General features: G+C 44.1%; 1 non-coding gene across 1 annotated transcript; it reads left to right on the top strand.

The window, feature by feature from the left end:
- The first annotated feature begins 7,201 nt into the window (after window positions 1-7,201).
- Window positions 7,202-7,276, top strand: Trnas-cga. The gene has a single exon. It is a non-coding gene; the product is annotated as a tRNA-Ser (tRNA).
- The last annotated feature ends 337 nt before the right edge of the window (window positions 7,277-7,613 follow it).

The raw sequence follows: 7,613 nt of genomic DNA, 5'->3' as shown, positions 1-7,613 counted from the left end.
AAAAAAGACAAAATAGAAACAGTGAACGGTTGATTGACAAGAAATGCAATTAGAGCAGCCCACTATAACAATGGCGTCGTGGTTAAGTGGTGACGGACTGCCATGCGGGGGAGCCGTGTTCAAACCTCCATCGCGCCAACTTTTTTTTGTTTTTGTTTTTGCTGTTCGCTGTATTCAAATTTGTGCCAGTGTTGTGGTGTAACGTCCGTTTGCAACAGCGAAGTGTACGGAAGGGACCTATAATGACAGCTGATTCCGCTCAACTACTATAGTAGCAGCCGAAAGGAAGTGGTTTTCGAATGGGAACCGCAAACGTTTGATGAAGAGGCGACACGTCAACTGAATCCTCCGCCGGGAAACACGTTTCGTGTGTCATACACGGTATTAGTAACAGTACGTGTGTCATATGACAGGAACCTCTTACGGACCCACCTAACTTGTACGCCTGGTCAGTGGGTGAGTCAGGTAAGCCTGCTTGCCCGATATCGGTGTTTGTACGAATGTAAATGTGAGCACTCCCAAGGAAGTGACGAGAACATAAGTTTGTCACATAAGCTGCAACAAATGAACGCAACAGTTTCACAATCACAGAGTTTCTCTGTGCTCTGTCAAAAGACATGTTTTTAACGTTTTTGAAGTTGCGCTCCCCTTTTGCAAGTTGTTGTTGTTGTTGTTGTTGTGGTCTTCAGTCCTAAGACTGGTTTGATGCAGCTCTCCATGCTACTCTATCCTGTGCAAGCTTCTTCATCTCCCAGTACCTACTGCAACCTACGTCCTTCTGAATCTGCTTAGTGTATTCATCTCTTGGTCTCCCTCTACGATTTTTACCCTCCATGCTGCCCTCCAATGCTAAATTTGTGATCCCTTGATGCCTCAAAACATGTCCTACCAACCGATCCCTTCTTCTAGTCAAGTTGTGCCACAAACTTCTCTTCTCCCCAATCCTATTCAATACTTCCTCATTAGTTACGTGATCTACCCACCTTATCGTCAGCATTCTTCTGTAGCACCACATTTCGAAAGCTTCTATTCTCTTCTTGTCCAAACTAGTTATCGTCCATGTTTCACTTCCATACATGGCTACACTCCATACAAATACTTTCAGAAACGACTTCCTGACACTTAAATCTATACTCGATGTTAACAAATTTCTCTTCTTCAGAAACGATTTCCTTGCCATTGCCAGTCTACATTTTATATCCTCTCTACTTCGACCATCATCAGTTATTTTACTCCCTAAATAGCAAAACTCCTTTACTACTTTAAGTGTCTCATTTCCTAATCTAATTCCCTCAGCATCACCCGATTTAATTTGACTACATTCCATTATCCTCGTTTTGCTTTTGTTGATGTTCATCTTATATCCTCCTTTCAAGACACTGTCCATTCCGTTCAACTGCTCTTCCAAGTCCTTTGCTGTCTCTGACAGAATTACAATGTCATCGGCAAACCTCAAAGCTTTTACTTCTTCTCCATCAATTTTAATACCTACTCCGAATTTTTCTTTTGTTTCCTTTACTGCTTGCTCAATATACAGATTGAATAACATCGGGGAGAGGCTACAACCCTGTCTCACTCCCTTCCCAACCACTGCTTCCCTTTCGTGCCCCTCGACTCTTATAACTGCCATCTGATTTCTGTACAAATTGTAAATAGCCTTTCGCTCCCTGTATTTTATACCTGCCACCTTCAGAATTTGAAAGAGAGTATTCCAGTCAACATTGTCAAAAGCTTTCTCTAAGTCTACAAATGCTAGAAACGTAGGTTTGCCTTTTCTTAATCTTTCTTCTAAGATAAGTCGTAAAGTGAGTATTGCCTCACGTGTTCCAACATTTCTACGGAATCCAAACTGATCTTCCCCGAGGTCCGCTTCTACCAGTTTTTCCATTCGTCTGTAAAGAATTCGCGTTAGTATTTTGCAGCTGTGACTTATTAAACTGATAGTTCGGTAATTTTCACATCTGTCAACACCTGCTTTCTTTGGGATTGGAATTATTATATTCTTCTTGAAGTCTGAGGGTATTTCGCCTGTCTCATACATCTTGCTCATCTTTTGCAAGTTATTACTCTTGAATTCCTTTGTTGTAACATAGTTCACATCCGTCTATTTGTTGTTTTTTCATTTCTGTGAGACGACTGTGTAATATCTCGCCATCTCTCACTATTCATCGCTTTTACTTGCGACGGCTTATCACATGGCTCATATTCTATAACCAATGCATAACGTGACAACTGCCAAGGCTACAGAAAGAAAACAAACATTTCTGTGACCGGATGGCCACTTCAGAGTGTTGTGAAAAAAAAAAAAATTAAATGTCACGAGGGAGTTTTGAACACGGGTTGCCTGTTTCACAGTCCAATGTGGTGACCATTTAACCACGACGCCGCGGCTGTACATTTTCGCTCAATATTCCACTTGTTAAGCTTCGACCGTTCACCGTTTCTATTTTGCTTTTTTTCACATTTCAGTATACCTTTTTCCTCTTTTCAGTTTTTGACAGGCTATACAATGGGTCATCTTGCCACTAAATTTCAAGTGGTGCGATGGGGAGTTTCGCTTGCAAGAAAAAAAAAAAGTTGCTTCTTTCTGTTGCACGTTAGTGGAGATAACTATACCGAGACTTCTGAACGATTTGAGCGTTACTTAAGCGACACGTTTATCCGTTTACAGATTCTTTATTTAAACCTTTCAGACATGATTTTTTATGGCGGACGGAAAATTTCTTCATATGGTGATGCTCTTATGTGATCTTTTAATGATTTCAGACGTAAGATTTATACAAAAATATGTATCCGCTTTCGTAAGATACTTTGTACACTTGGCTTCATTTTATAGACTAAAATAACTAATTACGAAATATTATGTATTGTAATAAGTAGTACAATGATCGTTCAATAATTACCATGCGAAATAGCAGCAACAATATTCAATTATACGGTGGAATATAGCGAACCAACCACATCGTGTATTCTGGTGGTCACGGTCTGCTGCACACTGCTAAACTGACTTGCTGAAATTTTCATTGTGATGCCCAACAGTTGGCAGCACTTGCGCATGATGAAACGAAATGAAACCACTTCGGGGTTCGGCCACCGTATTGCAAGTCTTTTTGGCAGACGCCACATCGGCGACTGGCGTGTCAAAAAAATGGTTCAAATGGCTCTGAGCACTACGGGACTTAACTGATGTGGTCATCAGTTCCCTAGAACTTAGAACTACTTAAACTTAACTAACCTAAGGACATCACACACACCCATGCCCGAGGCAGGATTCGAACCTGCGACCGTAGCGGTCTCGCGGTTCCAGACTGTAGCGCCTAGAACCGCACGGCCACTCCGGCCAGCTTTGCGTGTCAATGTTGATGAAAATGATGAGGGGGAAACAACACCCAGTCCCCTGCCGGGAATCAAACCCGGGCCCCCTTGCGTGGTAGGCGGTAACGCTACCGCTACGCTACAGAGGCGGATTGCACGTGATGAAAAAGTTTAACATTCACGTATGTTTACCTCAGGTTTCCACTGGAAAGGAATTCTTCTGTTGCAGCGAAGACAAAGTAAAAGTTATTCTATACAACTGCAGCCAGAGAGTCTGAAAGAGTTAGCTAGACAAGGCATTTGTAAACCATGTAGTTTATCTTAACTGCCACTGAAAGGTAAGTACCATAAATACTGGGAGTCTTAAGTTTTCTCGGCGGATAGAATATTCAGTCATCTTCCGGGATGTGTGGGGCAGAGCAGCCTATCACACAGGCGCTGCCCGAGAAACGCGCTAGACGATTGGATGCTGAAGCTGTGGCAGCCAAGATTGCGAGTGCTGCATAGAAAGTAGGCAGCGGAGCATGCGAAGCAGTGCGCCAGGGCGATTTCGCTCAGGCTTTTTCTGTGTAGTGTTATTTGCATCCCGTATGAAGTACAATTTTTCTTTGAGTACACGAAAGCTCAATCAGTTTCCCTCCGGAGCACAACACGGCACATAGGTGCCCCCTTCGCTTAGCCGGGTTGTGCGTCATCAAATCGTTCTTCGTCTGACTAATATGGGAAACTCCCCATCTCACCCCCCGTCAGATTTAGTGGTAAGGTCGCACAATGGCTATCCCGTCAAAAACTGAACACAGATCAACCACGAAACCAAGAAGAACGTGTACTGAACTGTGAAAAAAAAAAGAAGCAAAATGGAAACAGTGAACGGTTTTTGTTCAAGATGTGCAATATAGAGCGAAATGAAAGTAACATGGCCTCGTGGTTATGTGTTCATTGTGTTGGACTGCAGAGCTAGAGTTCGGTGTTCAACTCTCTCTCGCAGCTTTTTTTGTCACAAACATATGAACTGTCTGTTCGCTCACTAACGTGTCTGTTCTCCTTCTGTAGTCTTGGAAACTGTCATATTATACATTGGTTACAGAATACGAGTTACGTGGTAAGAATATATCACCGTCGCAAGAAAATGTGATGAGTAGAGATAACAGGTGAGATGCCGCAAAGACCTCTCACAGAAATGAAAACAAATTGATGGGTACGTTACAACAAAGGAATTCAAGAGTCAGAACTTTCAAAACGGAATGCAAGAGTTTATATTAAAAAACTAAAAACCCGCCTCGATTGCGAAAAAAGCACCTAGCGTTAACCCAGGTTTCGGCGTAGATAACCACGCCTTCTTCAGAACAACAGTAAAACCCACAAGTGCCTAAGAAGACCTTTGTCAATGATTAAAAGAACACCATAGCTATACATTTATAAAAAAAGAAAAGGAAAACACAAACAGTACATATGTACAAAGTCAAAACCACTACTTAATAGTGTACGCTCCACCTCACACCGGCCTATGTTCGATGGGCCATGACCCGCCATAACCTGCTGCGATGTTGAAGGTTCTGGAATGCAAGAGCCTTAACATGTGGTACTTGTATGGAATGAATAGGAGGTGCGTACGTCTGAAGGATCCTTCCTCAGACTTCGCTGTTGCGAACCGCGTTAAGACCGCGACACATAGACATATTTCAATACAGCGAACAGACACTTTGATGACCGCGTGGACAGTTCATAATTTGTGGAAAAATGGGGCGCGAGAGCGATTTGAATACGTATCTCCCCCTTTGCAGTCCAACACCGTGATAATGTGACTACAACGACGACGCTATTCAAATTCACTCGATGGTACACACCTTAATCTTGGACTGTTCACTGCTTCTATTTTGCTTCCTTTCTCGCAGTTCATTACACCTTCTTCCTGATTTCGTGCTTGCTCTGCGTTCAATTTTTGACTGGATATCCACTGGAACATCTTACCACTAAATTGATGGGTGTGCGATAGGGGGGGAGGGAGTGTTTCCCTTGCAAGGATGATTCACAAACGTAGAGAAAGATTTATCTTCTAGTCTCTTAGAAGGTACTGCTTGATACGCTGTCCTTTCATACCTATTGTATTGTATGTTAAGCAGGAGGCTAGAAACGACGGAGAGGCTCCGTCCCCGCCACAGCCGCAGTGGTCCACAACCCCACGACGACTACCGCACTCCACTTCACCCCTCCCCTGGGAACGTCTCACACCAGACGAGTGCAACTCTGTAGCTGAGGCGGAATAAGGGGAACCAGCCCGCATTGGCCGAGGCAGTTGAAAAACCACCTAAAAACCATCCACAGACTGGCCGGCTCACCGGACCTCGAAACAGTCCTCCGGGCGGATTCGTGTCGGGGACCACGCGCTCCTTCCCATTCCGGAAAGCCGTGTGTTAGAACGCACGGCTAACCGGGCGGGCCCTTTCATACCGAAATAATATTTTCAAGTATCTTTGATGCAGACATCTACAGAAGATGTGAGTGGTGGTGTAGGTAACTTAGCTATGTCGTACTTTGAAAGAAACGTATGCTACTGATTGACGGACCAATTTCGTTGGATTTGACTGACATTGGCAGCGGTATGTTATCATTTATGGATTATGAGTATCCTATAAAAATAATTTTCCACAACATGAAAGCTCCTGAAGCGTCTCATCGGATCGCACACAGTGACGATGATGAGCAATACGATCCCACGCAACGCCCGACAACCTTTACAGCAGTTCTACATCTACAGCAATAATCCGCAAGCCACCTGACGGTGTGTGGCGAAGGGTACCGATCCCTCCCTTCCCTGTTCCATTCGCAAATGGCGTGGGGCATTTATGATTGACGGTAAACCTCTGTTTTACTCTAATTTCTCGAATTTTTCTCGTTATGGTCATTTCGTGAGACGTACGTGGGAGGTTCAAAATGGTTCGAATGGCTCTGAGCACTATGGGATTTAACATCTGAGGTCATCAGTCACCTAGAACTTAGAACTACTTAAACCTAACTGACCTAAGGACATCACATACATCCATGCCCGAGGCAGGATTCGAACCTGCGACAGTAGCGGTCACGCGGTTCCAGACTGAAGCGCCTAGAACCGCTCGGCCACACTGGCCGGCCTATGTGGGAGGAAATAACATGTTGTCCGACTCTTCCCGGAAAGTGCTCTCTCGAAATTTCAATAGTAAACCTCTCCGTGATATACAACGCCTCACCTGTAACATCCGCCACTGGGGTTGGATCATCTCTGGGACGCTCTTCGTTGGATCTTCTCTATCGCTTCTACCGTTCCTACCGGGTAAGTGTCCCGAAATGATTAACAATACTCAAGAATCGGTCGAACAAGCGCCACTTCTCCACTGAACGAAACACATTTATTTAAGATTCTTCGTATGAATCTGTCTCGCATCTGCTTCCTTAACTGTTCGTTTCATGTGGACGTTCCACTTAAGATTGCTCCTGACACACACTCCTACACGCTTTACGGTGGTTAATGACTCCAATAATTTGTCATCTATAGTGTAGTTATGTGCAGTGGATTTCTTTACCTAAGTATATGCAATGTTGCTCTTGTTGTGGAGGCCATCATCATTTAACCACACAGTAAAGCTGCATGCCCTCGGGAAAAATTACGACTGTAGTTTCCCCTTGCTTTCAGCCGTTCGCAGTACCAGCACAGCAATATGTCATTTATTTACGATAAGGGTCATCAACTAGAGCCTGCACCATACATCACTCATCTGTAGATCCTTCTGCAAATCGTTACTGTCTTCTGGCGTTGCTACCTTCGTATAGACAACCACAACTGCTAACAACCTTGAAGAGGAGATGAGGTACTGGCGGAATTAAAGCTGTGAGGACGGAGCATGAGTCGTGCTTGGGTAGCTCAGTTGGTAGAGCACTTGCCCGCGAAAGGCAAAGGTCCCGAGTTCGAGCCTCGGCCCGGCACACAGTTTTAATCTGCCAGGAAGTTTCAACCTTAGAAGAGCTTCGAGCGCATTATGCTGGATCATTTACATACACTGTAAACAGTAACGGTCCTATAGAACCCCCGAAATTACCTTTACACCTACAGATAACATTCCGTTAACCCTTTAAACCGCAGTGGTTTCTGCCCCAAACCATCGATGTTACGAAAGCCCTGATTCAGGGATTTGATCACATCGGTGGTTGATGCTAAAGGCACTTTTACTGCAAAACAAAACGAATAAAATTGTGGTTTGAGGTAGAAACCACAGGGGTTCAAAGAGTTAAGAGCGACGTGTCGAGTTACGTCTGCAAGGAAG

This window comes from Schistocerca piceifrons, chromosome X (genome assembly GCF_021461385.2).
Source record: "Schistocerca piceifrons isolate TAMUIC-IGC-003096 chromosome X, iqSchPice1.1, whole genome shotgun sequence".
Classification (NCBI taxonomy): Eukaryota; Metazoa; Arthropoda; class Insecta; order Orthoptera; family Acrididae; genus Schistocerca; species Schistocerca piceifrons.
The sequence above is the reverse complement of the archived record's forward strand: the minus strand, read 5'-3'. Positions and strand labels throughout refer to the sequence as shown.